The sequence below is a fragment of the Narcine bancroftii genome, unplaced genomic scaffold, assembly GCF_036971445.1.
Source record: "Narcine bancroftii isolate sNarBan1 unplaced genomic scaffold, sNarBan1.hap1 Scaffold_152, whole genome shotgun sequence".
Lineage (NCBI taxonomy): Eukaryota > Metazoa > Chordata > Chondrichthyes > Torpediniformes > Narcinidae > Narcine > Narcine bancroftii.
Window position 1 is genome coordinate 2,549,347 of NW_027211887.1, and position 17,806 is coordinate 2,567,152.

The following is a 17,806-nucleotide window of genomic DNA, read 5'->3' on the forward strand; positions in this document are numbered from 1 at the left end:
GCGCTGCCACCCCACCGCCCCCCACCCCACCGCCTCCCCACCCCACCTCCCCCCACCCAACCTCCCCCCACCCCACCAACCCCCCAAGCCACAACCCCCACCCCACCTCCCCCCCAAGCCACTGCCCACCACCCCACTTCCCCCCACCACACCTCCCCCTCAAGCCACCAACCCCCCACCCCACCGCCCCCCACACAATCCCCATACACAATGAACTCCCCACTCCCCCCCACACCACACCACCTCCCCATCGCCCTGCCACCCCACCCCACCGACCCCCCAAGCCACAACCCCCACCCCACCTCCCCCCCAAGCCACCGCCCACCACCCCACATCCCCCCACCCCACCTCCCTCTCAAGCCACCAACCCTCCACCCCACCGCCGCCCACACAACCCCCGCACACAATGTACTCCCCACTGCCCCCCACACCACACCACCTCCCCACCCCACCGCCCTGCCACCCCACCCCACCGACCCCCCAAGCCACAACCCCCACCCCACCTCCTCCCCAAGCCACCGCCCACCACCCCACTTCCCCCCACCCCACCTCAAGCCACCAACCCCCCACCCCACCGCCCCCCACACATCCCCAACACACAATGAACTCCCCACTGCCCCCCACACCACACCACCTACCCACACCACCGCCCCCCATCCACCACCACATTCTTCCCCTCCCTATCGACTCCATGCCTTATTCCCCTTCTATCCACCTCCGACTTCCCCTTCCTATCCACCCCGTAACTTCTTCCCCTCCCATCCCCCTCCCGCCTTCTTCCCCTCCTCCATTCACCCAGACCTACTTACAATCCTATTCCCCTTACCATTCATCCCCGCCTACTTCCCCTCCCCATTCACACTCCACATTCTTCCCCTCAACTTCCATACCCCACCTTCTTCACGCCCCCAATCCACCACCCGCCATTTTCCTCTCCCCATCCACCCAGCACTTTCTTTCCCTCCCCATCCACCACGCACCGTCTTCCCCTCCTCATCCACTACCCGCATTCTTCGCCTCCCATCCAACTCCCCCCTAGTTCCCCACCCATCCACCCCCACCTTCTTCCCCTCTTCATCCTCCTCTCGCCTTCTTCACCTTCCCATCCACCACCAACCTTCTTCCGCTCCCCATCCACCCGTCTTCTTTCCATCCCTCCCCATTCACGCCCTGCCATCTTCCACCCCACCTTCAACCCCACCCCTTCCACTCCCCGCCTTCTTCCCCTCCTATCCATCCCCCGCTTCCTTCACCATCCATCCACCGCTCGCTTTCTTCCCTCCCTATCCTCCTGCCGCCTTCTTCTCCTCCCATTCCAACCACAACTACTTTCCCTCCCCTTTCCCAACCATCCCCACCTTATTCCACTCCCCAGCCACACCCTGCCTACTTCCTTCAACCACCCGCATTCACCTCCCCATCCACCCCCGCCTTCTTCTCCCCTCGCAATCCACCCCCCATCTACATTCCCTCCCCTTTCGCTATCCATCCAACCCCTGCCTTCTTCCTCTGCACCTTCTTCCTCTCCCTATCCACCCCAACCTTCTTCCCCTCCCCATTCACCCCTCACCTTCTTCCATCCCCATCCCTCCCGTCTTCTTTTCCACTCGCCTGCGTCCACTGCCCATCCACCCCATATCTTCTTCCCCTCCCCATTCATCCCCCACCTTAATCCCCTACCTTCTTCCCCTCCCCAACCACCACCCTCATTCTTCCCTCCCCACCTTCTTCTCATCCCCATCCACCCCACACTTTTTCCCCAACTCATCCGCCCCCCCCATTCTACTCCCCAGCCTTCATCTCCCCTCGACCTTCCCCTCCCATTCACCCCCACCTAGTTCCCCTTCCCATCCACCACCCGCCTTGTTCCCCTCCCTATCCACCCCCACCAACTTTCCTTCCCCTTCCTCCATCTACCCTCCACCTTCTTCCCACCCCACCTTCTACCCCATCCCATCCACCCTCCGCCATCTTTCCCTCCCCATCCACCCACGTCTTCTTCACTTCCCCATCCACTACTCGCCTTCTTACCCCCCCCATCCATCCCTGCTTTCTTCCCCTTCTCATTCATTCCCACCTTTTTCCCCTCCCCATCCATCCCCACATACTTTCCCTCCTCTTCCCATCCACCTTCCCTTCTTCACTTCTCATCCACCCCCTGCCATCTTCTCGCCTTGCCATCCCCTCCCCATCCAGCCACCCCACCTTCATCCCCTCCACATCTACCCCCCATCTATATTCCCTCCCCTTTTCCTACCCATCTACACCCTGCCTTCTTCCCTATGCACCTTCTTCCTCTCCCTATCCACCCCCACCTTCATCCCATCCCCATCCACCCCTCACCTTCTGCCCTCCCCATCCCCCTGCTTTCTTCTCCGCTCGCCTTCGTCCCCTGCCCATTCACCCCATAACTTCTTCCCCTCCCCATCCTCCCCCACCTTCTTCCCCTGGCCACCCAACACCCACCATCTACCCCTCCTCATCCCCATCTTCTTCTCCCCATCCACCCCCACATACTTCCCCTCCAGACCCAACCCCCACATTGTTCCCTCCCCACCCAACTGCCACCATATTGCCGACCCACCTTATTCCCCTCCCATTCCACCCCCTACCCTCTTCCCCTCCCATTCCACACCCCACTCTCTTCCCCTCTTTATTCTCCCCATCCTCTTCCCCTCCCATTCCACCCCTACCCTTTTCACCTCCCCATCCACCCCTCACCTTCTTCACTCCCCATCCACCACCACATTCTTCCCCTCCCTATCGACTCCATGCCTTATTCCCCTTCTATCCACCTCCGACTTCCCCTTCCTATCCACCCCGTAACTTCTTCCCCTCCCATCCCCCTCCCGCCTTCTTCCCCTCCTCCATTCACCCAGACCTACTTACAATCCTATTCCCCTTACCATTCATCCCCGCCTACTTCCCCTCCCCATTCACACTCCACCTTCTTCCCCTCAACTTCCATACCCCACCTTCTTCACCCCCCAATCCACCACCCGCCATTTTCCCCTCCCCATCCACCCAGCACTTTCTTTCCCTCCCCATCCACCCCGCACCGTCTTCCCCTCCTCATCCACTTCCCACATTCTTCGCCTCCCATCCAACTCCCCCCTAGTTCCCCACCCATCCACCCCCACCTTCTTCCCCTCTTCATCCTCCTCTCGCCTTCTTCACCTTCCCATCCACCACCAACCTTCTTCCCCTCCCCATCCACCCATCTTCTTTCCATCCCTCCCCATTCACGCCCTGCCATCTTCCACCCCACCTTCAACCCCACCCCTTCCACTCCCCGCCTTCTTCCCCTCCTATCCATCCCCCGCTTCCTTCACCATCCATCCACCGCTCGCTTTCTTCCCTCCCCATCCTCCTGCCGCCTTCTTCTCCTCCCATTCCAACCACAACTACTTTCCCTCCCCTTTCCCATCCATCCCCACCTTATTCCACTCCCCAGCCACACCCTGCCTACTTCCTTCAACCACCCGCATTCACCTCCCCATCCACCCCCGCCTTCTTCTCCCCTCGCAATCCACCCCCATCTACATTCCCTCCCCTTTCGCTATCCATCCAACCCCTGCCTTCTTCCTTCTGCACCTTCTTCCTCTCCCTATCCACCCCAACCTTCTTCCCCTCCCCATTCACCCCTCACCTTCTTCCATCCCCATCCCTCCCGTCTTCTTTTCCACTCGCCTGCGTCCACTGCCCATCCACCCCATATCTTCTTCCCCTCCCCATTCATCCCCCACCTTAATCCCCTACCTTCTTCCCCTCCCCAACCACCACCCTCATTCTTCCCTCCCCACCTTCTTCTCATCCCCATCCACCCCACACTTTTTCCCCAACTCATCCGCCCCCCCCATTCTACTCCCCAGCCTTCATCTCCCCTCGACCTTCCCCTCCCATTCACCCCCACCTAGTTCCCCTTCCCATCCACCACCCGCCTTGTTCCCCTCCCTATCCACCCCCACCAACTTTCCTTCCCCTTCCTCCATCTACCCTCCACCTTCTTCCCACCCCACCTTCTACCCCATCCCATCCACCCTCCGCCATCTTTCCCTCCCCATCCACCCACGTCTTCTTCACTTCCCCATCCACTACTCGCCTTCTAACCCCCCCATCCATCCCTGCTTTCTTCCCCTTCTCATTCATTCCCACCTTTTTCCCCTCCCCATCCATCCCCACATACTTTCCCTCCCCTTCCCATCCACCTTCCCTTCTTCACTTCTCATCCACCCCCTGCCATCTTCTCACCTTGCCATCCCCTCCCCATCCAGCCACCCCACCTTCATCCCCTCCACATCTACCCCCCATCTATATTCCCTCCCCTTTTCCTACCCATCTACACCCTGCCTTCTTCCCTATGCACCTTCTTCCTCTCCCTATCCACCCCCACCTTCATCCCATCCCCATCCACCCCTCACCTTCTGCCCTCCCCATCCCCCTGCTTTCTTCTCCGCTCGCCTTCGTCCCCTGCCCATTCACCCCATAACTTCTTCCCCTCCCCATCCATCCCCCAACTTCTTTCCCTCCCCATCCACCATCCTCATTCTTCGCTCCCTCCCTTCTTACCATCCCCATCCACCCCTCGCTTTTTCCCCTACCCATCCACCCACCATTCTTCTCCCCGCCTTCATCTACGCTCGACGTCTTCCCCTCCCATCCATCCCTGCCTACTTCCCTTTCCCATCTACCCCACGCCTACTTCCACTCCCCATTCTAACCCTCCTAACCCCACCTACTTTCCCTCTCCCTTCCAATCCATCCCCCCAACTTATTTCATTCCCGATCCACCACCGCCTTCTCCCCTCCCCATTCACCCCCGTCTTCTTCCCTCCCCATCCACTCCACGCATTCTTCCCTCCCCATCCACTCCCTGCGTTCTTCTCCCCTCACTTTCATCCTCTCACCATCCATTCCCTACCTTCATCCACTTCCCATCCACCCCCACCTACTTTCCCTCCCCCTTTCCGTATCCATCCACCCCATCTTCTTCTGCTCCCCATCCACCCCCACCTACTTTCCCTCCCATTTCATCCCCACCTTATTCCTCTCCCTATCCATCCCCTACCTAGTTCCACACCACTTCAACCCGCCGCATTCACCTCTCCATCCATCCCCACCTTCTTCCCCTCCCCATCCATCCCTGTGTCCTACCCTCCCCATCCACCCCCGTGTCCTACCCTCCCCATCCACCCCCATGTTCTCGCCTCCCCATCCAGCCCCGAGTTCTCGCTTCCCCATCCACCCCATCTGCTTCTCCGCTCGCCTTCATTCCCTCACCATCTACCCCCCATCTTTGTCCCCGCTCCCTTCCCCCACCTCTTTCCCTACCCATCAACCCCCCGCCTTCTTCCCTCCACATGTTCTTCCTCTCCACATCCACCCCCAACCTACTTCCGTTCCCCTTCCACTACCCACCTTTTTCTCCTCCCCATCCACACCCCTCCTTCTTAATCTACTGATCCACCCCCCGCCTTCTTCCCCTCCCCATCCACACCCAGCCTTAATTCCCTACACATCCACTCCCCCAACTTTTTCCCCTCCCCATCCACTCCTGACCTTTTCCCCTTCCCATCCACCTCCACCTTTTTCCCCTCCAGTTCCACTGCCCGCCTTCTTCCCCTCCCCATCCAACTCACACCTTTTTCCTCTCCCCATCCAACACGCTTTCTTCCCTCCCCACATCAGTCCCCTCCCCATCCACCCCTCGCCTTCTTCCCTCCCCATCAAGCACCTTCTTCTCCGCTCGCCTTCGTCCCCTGCCCATCCACCATATAACTTCTTTCCTTCCCCATCCACCATCCCCGTTCTTCTCTCGTTGCCTTCTTACCATCCCCATCCACCCCTCACCTTTTCCCTTACCCATCCACCCCGCATTCTTCTCCCAGCCTTCATCTCCCCACGACTTCTTCCCCTCAGATCCACCCCTGCCTACTTCCCCTTCCCATCTACCCTGCGCCTTCTTCCACTCCCCATCCTCCTACCGCATTCTTCCCCTCCTAACCCCCCTACTTTCCCTCCCCCTTCCAATCCATCCTCCACCTTATTCCACTCCCCATCCACCCCCGCCTTCTTCCGCTCCCCATCCACCTCCGTCTTCTTCCGCTCCCCATCCACCTCCGTCTTCTTCCGCTCCCCATCCATTCCCCACATTCTTACCTCCCTATCGACTCCCCGCGTTCTAGAACCCTCACTTTTATCCCCTCCTCATCCACTCCCTACCTTCATATGCTCCCCATCCACCCCCACCTACTTTCCCTCCCCATTCCCTACCCATCCTCCATCCCTTCTTCCCTCCGCACCTTCCCCTCCTATCCACCCCTCGCATTCTTCCATCCCCATCCAACCCCTCCTTAGTCCACTCCCCATCCACCCATCACCTTCTTCCCCTCCCCATCCACTCCCCACCTACTTTCCCTCCCATTCCATCCCTACATTACTCCTCTCCCTATCTATCCCCTACCTACTTCCACTCCCCTTCAACCACCTGCATTCATCTCTCCAACCACCCCCACCTTCTTTCCCTCCCCATCCACCATCCTCATTCTTCCCTCCCTGCCTTCTTACCATCCCCATCCACCCCTCGCTTTTTCCCCTACCCATCCACCCACTATTCTTCTCCCCGCCTTCATCTCCGCTCGAGGTCTTCCCCACCCATCCACCCCTGCCTACTTCCCTTTCCCACGCCTTCTTCCATTCCCCATTCTTCCCCTCCTATCCCCACCTACTTTCCCTCACCCTTCCAATCCATCCCCGCCTTATTTCACTCCCGATCCATCCCTTCCTACTTTCTCTCCCCTTCAATCACCCACATTCACCTCCCCATCCACCCCCGCATTCTTCCCCTTCCCATCCACCCCCATCTTCTTCCCCTCCCCATCCACCCCATCTTCTTCCCCTCCCCATCCACCCCCATCTTCTTCCCTCCACATCCACTCCCCGCATACTTCCTTCCCCATCCACTCCCTGCATTCTTCTCCCCTCACTTTCATCCCCTCCCCATCCACTTCCTGCCTTCATCCCCTCCCCATCCACCCCCGTCTTCTTCCCTCCGCATCTTCCCCTCCTATTTACCCCTTGCATTCTTCCCTCCCCATCCAACCCCTCCTTAGTCCACTCCCTATGCACCCTCACCTTCTTCCCCTCCCCATCGACCCCCACCTACTTTCTGTCCCCATCCACCCCCGCCTTCTTCCCCACCCCATCGACCCCCACCTACATTCCCTCCCATTCCATCCCCGCCTTATTTCTCTCCCTATCCATCCCCTACCTACTTCCACTCCCCTTCAACCACCCGCATTCACCTCTGCATCCATCCCCACCTTCTTCCCTTTCCCCATCCACCCCTGTGTCCTACCCTCCCCATCCACCCCCATGTCCAACCCTCCCCATCCACCCCCGTCCTACCCTCCCCATCCACCCCCATCTGCTTCTCCCATCACTTTCATCCCCTCACCATCCACCCCCCATCTTCGTCCCCTCCCCATCTACCCCCACCTACTTTCCCTCCCTCTTTCCCTACCCATCTGCCCCCCGCCTTCTTCCCTCCGCATGTTTTTCCTCTCCCCATCCACACCCCACCTACTTCTGTTCCCCTTCCACTACCTGCCTTCTTCTCCTCCCCATCGACACCCCGCCTTCTTAACCTACTGATACATCCCCCGCCTTCTTCCCCTCCCCCATCCACACCCAGCCTTAATCCCCTCCACATCCACTCCCCCACCTTTTTCCCCTCCCCATCCACCCCTGGCCTTTTCCCCTCCCCATCCACCCCCACCTTTTTCCCCTCCTGTTCCACTGTCCACATTCTTCCCCTACCCCATCCAACTCACGCCTTCTTCCCCAACCCCATTCAACACACCTTCTTCTCTCCCCCCTTCAGTCCCCTCCCCATCCACCCCTCGCTTTCTTCCCTCCCCATCCACCACCTTCTTCTTCGCTCGCCTTCGTCCCATGCCCATCCACCCCATAACTTGTTTCGTTCTCCATCCACTATCCTCATTCTTCCCTCGCCGCCTTCTTACCATCCCCATCCACCCCTCACTTTTTCCCCTACACATCCACCCTGCATTCTTCTCCCCGCCTTCATCTCCCCTCGACTTCTTCCGCTCACCATCCACCCCGTCTTCTTCCCTCCCCACCCACTCCACACATTTTACCCTCCCCATCCACTCCCCGCATTCTTATCCCCTCACTTTAATCCCCTCTTCATCCACTCCCTACCTTCATCCGCTCCACATCCACCCCCACCTACTTTCCCTCCCCATTCCCTGCTCATCCACCCCCTTCTTCCCTCTGCACCTTCCCCTCCTATCCACCCCTCGCATTCTTTCCTCCCAATCCAACCCCTCCTTCGTCTGCTCCCCATCCACCCCCGCCTTCTTCCCCTCCCCATCCACCCTCCACTCCCCCATTCACCCAGACCTACTTACAATCCCCTTCCCCTTACCATACGTCCCCGCCTACTTCCCCTCCACATCCACAGTCCACCTTCTTCCCCTCAACTTCCATACCCCAACTTCTTCGCCCCCCAATCCACCACCCGTCATCTTCCCCTTCCCATCCACTCTGCACCTTCTTCCCCTCCCCATCCACCCCGCATTCTTCCCCTCCCATCCAACTCCCCCCTAGTTCCCCTCCCATCCACTCCCACCTTATTCCCCTCCTCATCCTCCTCTCGCCTTCTTCCCCTCCCCATCCACCCGTCTTCTTTCCATCCCTCCCCATTCATGCACTGCCATTTCCCCCCCCCGCCTTCAACCCCACCCCATCCACTCCCCGCCGTCTTCCCCTCCTATCCACACCCGTTTACTTCACCTTCCATCCACCCTTTGCCTTCTTCCCCTCCCCTTCCAACCACACCTACTTTCCCTCCCCCTTCCCATCCACCCCGCCTTATTTCTCTCCCCATCGACACCCTGCCTACTTCCTTCAACCACCCGCATTCACCTCCCCATCCAACCCCTGCCTTCTTCCCTCTGCACCTTCTTCCTCTCCCTATCCACCCTAACCTTCTTCCCCTCCCCATTCACCCCTCACCTTCTTCCATACCCATCCCTCCCGTCTTTCTCTCCGCTCGACTGTGTCCACTCCCCATCCACCACCACCTTCTTCCCCTTCCCCATTCATCCCCCACCACCTTCTTCCCCTTCCCCATTCATCCCCCACCTTAATCCCTACCTTCTTCCCCTCCCCAACCACCACCCTCATTCTTCCCTCCCCACCTTCTTCCCATCCCCATCCACCCCACACTTTTTTTCCGTACTCATCCACCCCCCATTCTATTCCCTAGCCTTAATCTCCCCTCAACCTTCCCCTCCCATCCACCCCCGTGTCCTACCCTCCCCATCCACCCCCGTGTCCTACCCTCCCCATCCAACCACGTCTTACCCTCCCCATCCATCCCCGTGTTCTAGCCTCACCATCCACCACACATCTTCGTCTGCTCCCCATCTACCCCCAACTACTTTCCTCCCTCTTTCCCTACCCATCTACACTCCGCCTTCTTTCCTCCGCATGTTCTTCCTCTCCCCATCCTCCACCCACCTACTTCCATTCTCCTTCCACTACCCGCCTTCTTCTCCTCCCCATCCACATCCCACCTTCTTAACCTAATGATCCACACCCCCACCTTCTTCCCCTCCCCCATCCAAACCCAGCCTTAATCCCCTCCACATCCACTCCCCCACCTTTTTCCACTCCCCATCCACCCCTGACCTTTTCCCCTCCCCACCCACCCCCACTGTTTTTCCCTCCTGTTCCACTGTCTACATTCTTCCCCTCCGCCATTCAACTCACACCTTTTTCCCCTAACCCCTGCAACTCACACCTTCTTCCCCACCCCCATTCAACACACCTTCTTCCCTCCCCAGATCAGTCCCCTACCAATCCACCCCTCGCTTTCTTCCCTCCCCATCCACCACCTTCTTCTCCGCTCGCCTTCGTCCCATGCCCATTCACCCCATAACTTGTTTCGTTCCCCATCTACCATCCTCATTCTTCCCTCGCCGCCTTCTTATCATGTCCATCCACCCTTCACTTTTTCCCCACACATCCACCCCGCCTTCTTCTCCCCTCGCAATTCACACCCCATCTTTGTCCCCTCCCCATCTACTTTCCCTCCCCCTCCCCTCCCATCCCCCCTCCCCCTCCTCTTACCCCTCCCCCTTTCCCCCCTCCCCCTTTCCCCCCTCCCCCTTCCCCCCTCCCCCTTCCCCCCTCCCCCTCCCCTCCCTCTCCCCCTTCCCCCCTCCCCTTCCCCCCTTCCCCCCTCCCCCCTCCCCCTTCCCCCCTCCCCCTCCCCCTCCCCCTCCCCCTCCCCCTCCCCCAACACTCATCTCCTTCCCCTGTGCCTCTTCTCTGCCCTTTCAGGCACGAGTGCGCTCTCGCCCCCCGAATCCGGCTCCACGGACCCGGTGCCACCCTCGTGCTCTTCGCTGCGTCGCGTCGAGTCCGTTGCCGGCCTCCCCCGTGACGAGAAGCAGCAGGCGCGAGCGCGGCTCGAGTCTCGGCCAACGGCACGTGGCGGCTTTCAAATCCAAGCAGGGGGCGGGGCGGATGCAGCCAATCAGCTTGAAGGGGGCGGAAGCCTCTGTTTCCCCGCCTCCTGGGCCCCAGGAACGTCGAGCGCCCGCACGTTCCCCGCTGCCCCTCGGCGCTCGAGCATCTGGGAGAGAATCCTGCACCGTCGGGCCTGTTCCCCGCCCGCTGGGAAGGGAAGAGCCAGCCTTGGGCCCCCTTCACCTCCACAGCGGGCAGTGGGTTGGGGCGGGGCCGAACGAGTTCCCAGACGGTCAGAGGCAGACCCGTCTCCCGAGGCCGCTGCTGGCGCTGACTGGAGGCGGGTGAAGGAGCTGGAGGCTGGGGATTGAAGGGGCCGCTGTCACCTGCTGCTCACTCAGTCCCACGGGCAGGGGGTGGGCGGTCAGAGGGATGGGGTTCCACCAGGGTCTGGGGGAGGAATCACCAGGACGTGGCACGTTCCAGGGGCCTGGAGATGAGGCAAAGACCCCCCACCTGGTGAGTTTGGTCCAGCAAACTCTTGGGGGGAAAAGTCACCTATTAGGGATTGAGCTCGGCTGTTCTCATGAGCTTGTCTTTTTAATGGTGGAGAAGGATCACAGCATTAAAGCCCGACCAGGTTCCCTCACTGGCTGAAACTGATCTTCTCCTTGAAGGGTCACGTGACAAGGAGGAGGACTTGGCCACATTGCAAAGCATCATTTTCAAGCTGCAGGCCACTTCAGAACTTAGTGAAGGGCATTCAAATGCCTTCCAAAATCCAGAGAAACCCCAACGTCAGCAGATGCCGTGATCGTCGGAAAAACACACTGACGTTCAGGATCTCAGCTGGCCTTTTCAGATCCCTTCAAGGAATAGGCAGAATGAACCAGAAGTGGGAAATGGCAGGATTCAAACAATGCTGGCTGGGGGGGAGGAATCCAGACCAACAAAGGGGTTCATTCGTTTATTGAGAGAGCACATTTTAAACAATTCAAGTTGACCAAAGTGCCGTACAGATCAAAAAGACCACAACTCGGCAACTATTTAAAATACAGAACAAAATGAATACGAGGTTAAAACACGGGTAACAATTAGGCGTATGAGGAGGAATCAAAATGCGAGAGAATAAAAGTACATCTTCAATCTAGATATAAAAATGTCAATAGAAAGGGAAATGTCGTTCCACAGTTTGGGGGCTGAAATAGCAAAGGTGTAATCTCTGAGTTGACAGTTTGAGGAACAGCCAAGTGCCCCAAGTTAGTCGACCTGAGGGGTCTTGAAGTGAAATAAGGAATTAGAAGATCTGTGATATAAGAGGGGCTAGCCTATTAAGGCCTTCATAGACAAACAGGAGAACGTTAAAATCAATTCTGAGCCATACTGGCCGCCAATGAGGGAGGCCAGAATAGGAGTGATATGGTCCCTCTTCTTGGCAACTGTCAAGAGCCTGGAGACAGCATTCTGAACCAGTTGCAGATGGGATAATGAAAATTATCTAATTCCAGTATATAAAGAGTTAGAATAGTTTAAACAGGAGAATATAAAGGCATAGATAACTTTCTCAAGATCTTTAAACAGGAACAATTTGATTTTAGCAATAGTGCGAAGCTGGAAAAAGCTATCCTTTACGACTGCATTAACTTGTTTGTTGAACTTGTGAGAAACAGAAGTACCTTCACAGAATTTGCTTGAGACAAAAATTGAGAACAAAGAACTTTTATTACAACAATGCAAAGTTGGGTGCTTCCCCTTACCCTGGGAATACACACAGATACTGAGGCTGACCCAACTTTTATACATTTCATTTCAGTACAGAGATACCTTCCCCCTAACATTCTTCTGCCTCCTGGATTGGTTTAGCATTAGGTAATTCTGCCCACGTGGATTCTAACTTCTTATCAGTTTATGTGCCTTCCTGCAAACTTGTTAGCTGGGAAATATCATGTCTTTGTTCTTTACTCATTAATCAATCCCCAAGACTTCGTAAAGCTATCTCCTTGCTATCCTGTTTTGAAGATCCTTATTTTATTATACTTTTATAACCCTTCCTCCCATTCCAGCATCCCTTCACCCTGATTTAACCCATAATACTTCATTTCTAATGAGCACTTGCTTGACTCCTCACATTCCAGCATCCCTTCACCTTAAGTTAACCCATAATACTTTATTCTTAATTAGCACTTGCTTGACTCCTCACATTCCAGTATCCCTTACAAACTTGAAGGTGGAATCATCTATCACACCAAGAGATTTAACGTGGGGTTTAATAAGGGTGGATGTGACCAAGAGTTGGAGATAATTTTGGTAGAATTCAGGGGAACCAAATAGGATAACCTCAAATTTGCCCTCATTTAGCTGTAAGAAGTTTTGAGCCATCCAACACTTTATAGATAGTGAGGCTGACTATCTTTAATTGGTCATTAGGTTTCAAGGGGAGATAGACCTGAGTATCATCGGTTTTGTGGAAAGAGATGCTCTGATTTTGAATGATAGGACTAAGCGGAATGGGGCCAAGAATAGACACTTGTGGGTTAGGGTTAGGTTACCTTGTGGGTTAGGGTTAGGTTACCCTGCAGGAAAGGGTAACTGAAGAAGACAAAAATTTGCCCCTATTAACTAAGGAAGTCCTATCATTAAGATATGATTCAAACCAGTTCAAGGCCGTCTTATTGATACCGACCCCATACTGGGGACGATCTATTAAAATAGTGTGATCCACATTATCAAACGCTACGCTAAGGTTCAGGAGAATTAGAATGGCAGAGCCACCCAAGTCAAAGAGGGTGTGCAACATAGCTCTGTGCTATGTTGGGCCTTATAACCTGATTGAAATCTCCAATAAGTTATTTTGATGTAGGTAGGGAAAGAATTGACTAAAAACAACTTTTTCAAGGATCTTTGACAGGAATGGAAGTTTAGAAACAGGTCTGTAATGTTTGGGTGTGGTGGATCTAATTTGGGTTTTTACAGGAGGGACTGGACCATAGCATGCTTGAAACAAATTGGAAGAGTACCAGTGGCTAGGGAACTGTTAATGCTAGGATGAACTATGTCAAAAATGGAAGGGGGGTAGGGATAATGTCAAGGGGGCAGGTTTTAGGCTTCATGGAGGGCACAATTTTTCTAAGGGTGGGTAGTGTGATGGGATTAAGACAGTCCAGGTTAGATGAACAGAACTGTAGTACAGTTAGGTTATGGGTCGGGGGAGACATTTCCCTGATGCTCTCAACTTTGTTTATGAAGAATTTTTTTAATTCTTTGCATTTGGTAAGAGATGCATGAGAGTTGGTATTGGGTGCAGGATAATGACCCAGTTGATGGTACTGAACAAGACCTTGGGATTATGGGAGTTGGAAATTAGGTTGGCAAAAAATTTGTTCTTTTGGCTTTTACTGCTTCCTGGTATTTTATCCCGCTTCCACTTTTGTTCAACTATCTTGCACTCCCTCTTTGTTGGTATTATTAAACCAAGACACAGTCTTAAGCTTAGTTTTTTTCACTTTAAGTGGGGATACAGTCAGGATAGAAGAACAGGTGGTATTAAATAGGGAAGTAAAAATTCCTCAGTGTTGAGGTGAAGAGAGAACACCTCAATAGTGGAGATATTTGAAGCTGCTATAAGAGCCTCTGTGTACTTACTAATAGTCCATGAGTTAATTTAATTGAGTAGCATTTAGGAAGACAAGATTTGTTAGCGGGGAAAGGCAGGGATAGGTCAAAAGTAACAGCTATAGGTGGGACATACAGGTATCAATTATTACCAGGTTGCTAATTGAAAAATCAGACAGAAGAACTAGAACAAAATCTAGGATCCATTTGAAAGCAGTCATAAATTAAAGCACTCAATAGATAAAATCATTTACAAGGGGCTTAGTTGGACAACACACAGAGATATTGAAGTCACCAAGAATCAGAACTTGATGGAAGGAAATCTATGAATTGAGTGATAAAATCTTTATATATTTTTGGTGGGTGATATATAAGAGCAATTAAAAAGGGGTTGACCAGTCCCACTTTAATTAGTTGGACTTTGAAAGTGGAGAAATTATCAGGATTCAATAAACAGCACAAAATGATTTATCAACGGCTAAACCCCCACCATGACTTGCTGTGAACAATGCAATGGAACAATCTCGCCAATGCTCAGCCAGGTTTCTGTCAATAGTAGGAAGTCCAAAACTTGAGTAATAATTGGATATGATAAGGGATGAGGTAAGAATCTATCAGGTTTTTGTGAAAGGAGACGGAAGGGAGAGACAGAGATGGGGAAGAAGTGAAGGGGGGCGGGGTTTAACGAAAACTAGAAAAGTTGATATTAATGCCATCTAGTTGAAGGGTGCCCAGTCAGAAGATGGTGTTGTTCCTCCAATTTGCGGGTGGTCTGTGGTCTGAAAGGGAATGACGTTGACCGCTGGGAGATCCACACTATTGCGGCGACAGATCAAAAACAATCTCCCTGTCTGATGTAGAGGAGACTACAACGGGAGCACTGGATGCAGTAGAAGACCCCTGCAGATTCACAAGTGAAATATTGCTTCACTTGGAAGGTCTGTTTGGGCCCCAAATGGTGGTGAAGGAGGAAGTGTGGCCACAATTGGTGTATCTCCTGTGGTCACAGAGGAAGGTCCAAAGGAGACAATTGGTAGGGAACTTTATTGATGGACAAGGGAGTCACGGAAGGTGGAGAGGGGAATATGTGTCAAGTGGTAGAGGGGCAGCACTTCGACTGTGGTGAGTAGCACCTTGGCACTGTCCACAGCAATAATGTGGGTCTCCTAATTGCCACCCATTTAAATTCCCCATCCCTTTCACTTATTGACATTTCCATGGTCTTGTGCACTGCTAGACTGAGAGGACCTGCAAATTGGAGAAACAACACCTTATTTTCCACATGAGCACCCTCTTAGTAGGTGGAATTAATAGTGACTTCTCTGGGTTTCATTAAACCCCCCACCCCATCAATTCTTCTCCCTTCACCTTCCCCCAGCCCTGTCTCTCCCTTCCGTCTCCTTTCACACAAACATGATAAATTCTTACCTCATCTCTTATCATTTCCAATGAACACCTTTTGTTGGTATGAATTCTGATGTTTCCTGCTTCTGGCTCATTCTGCATATTCCTTGAAGAAGGGCTCGGAGCCAAAATATCGGCAATATATTTTTGTATCTTATGGATGCTGAAAAGGCTGGCTGAGTTCCTCCAGCATTTCGGTGTGTTTTTAGAATGTACCTTCTCCACAATATATTTGCTGAGTGACAGCACAGTGGACAATTAAGAGAGTTGCTGCTTCGCATCTCCAGTGACCTGGGTACAATCCTGATCTCAGGTGGTGGTTATATGGAGTTTGCATATTCTAGGATTTCTCTTGGTGTTCCAATTTCCTCCCACATCCTAAGACATGCAGATTTGTCTCTAAATCACCCTTAATGTGCTCCCAAGGTCAGTGGTCCTCAACCTTTTTTATTGCACTGACATCCCACCTTTATTACTCCCTTATTATCATAGGTGCTCTGTGTCTAGTAGGATATTCTGAATTCGAGACCTTTCTTCTTGTAATAGTTGTTCACAAGATTGCAGCTACCAATACTTTGGACAACCCTTTTTTATGACTCATCCATTATTTGAGAGGAATTTGTTGTTCTTATCCCATCTAAGATTCACATGACTGAAATCAATTACACATGGAGTTGTGCCAGGATTGTGTAACCTGAGGTAATTTCTCTTTCTTCTTCCAATTGGGAGGAGATCCTTCATGCACTGACTCATTTTTTATTTTTTTTAAAATTTTTCACACTATAAACCATATTGACCAAGATACATACAGACATTTTTCTTCTTAAATATATAGTGTCATTTTCTCTCCCTTTTACCCCCCTCCCTTCCCTCCCTCCCTCCCTCACTCCCTTTCCCATTTATTTAAAGTTCAATCTATAAGATACATTAAACCCGTTAAACAATGTTGTCACTTAATAAAAATAAACAAGAGATTTTACTGAGTCAGTTCTTTTCGTTATCTTCTCCTTCTGTCATTTTAGATGGTGGAAGTCCACGGTAGGATTTCCCTATTGTGTTTCATGTATGGCTCCCATATTTGTTCGAATATTGTAATGTTATTTCTTAAATTATATGTTATTTTTTCTAATGGAATACATTTTTTCATTTCTATATACCATTGTTGAATTCTCAAGTTGTCTACTAATTTCCAGGTTGACATAATACCTTTTTTTGCTACAGCTACGGCTATCATAACAAATCTTTTTTGTGCTCCATCCAAATTGAGTCCAAATTCTTTGTTTCTTATATTACTTAGGAGGAAGATCTCTGGGTTTTTTGGTATATTACTCTTTGTGATTTTATTTAATATCTGGTTTAGATCTTCCCAAAATTTTTACACTTTCTCAAATGTCTAAATTGCATGAATTGTTGTTCCCGTTTCCTTTTTACAGCGAAATCATCTGTCTGATACTGTTGGGTCCCATTTATTTAACTTTTGAGGTGTGATGTATAGCCTGTGTATCCAGTTATATTGTATCATACGTAACCTCGTGTTTATTGTATTTCTCATAATTCTGGAGCATAGCTTCTCCCATGTTTCATTCTTTATCTTTATGTTTAGATCTTGTTCCCATTTTTGTTTAGGTTTACCATTTGTTTCCTTGTTCTCCTTTTCTTGCAGTTTGATGTACATGTTTGTTACAAATGTTTGGATTATCATTGTGTCTGTAATCACATATTCAAAATTGCTTCCTTCTGGTAACCTCAGACTGTTTCCCAATTTGTCCTTCAAGTAGGTTTTCAGTTGGTAGTATGCAAACATTGTATCGTGAGTTTTATTATATTTATCCTTCATTTGTTCAAAGGATAATAATTTATTTCCCGAAAAACTATTTTCTATTCTTTTGATCCCTTTTCTCTCCCATTCTCTGAAGGAAAGGTTATCTATTGTAAAAGGAATTAGCTGATTTTGCGTCAATATTAGTTTTGGTAGTTGGTAATTTGTTTTATTCCTTTCTACATGAATCTTCTTCCAAATGTTGAGCAGATGATGCAATACCTATGTTGTACCAATTTTTCATCGCATTTATATAGTATATGTTTAGGTATCTTCTCCCCTATTTTATCTAGTTCTAATCTAGTCCAATCTGGTTTTTCCCTTGTTTTTTTTTAAACTTTATTTAAGATTTTATAACATGAATAACATATAGGATTACATTTAAAAAATTAATAAAATAATAAAATTACAAAACAGTATCAGTAATCTAAATAAACTATACCCTCTCCAATAATTATTACACATTAATAA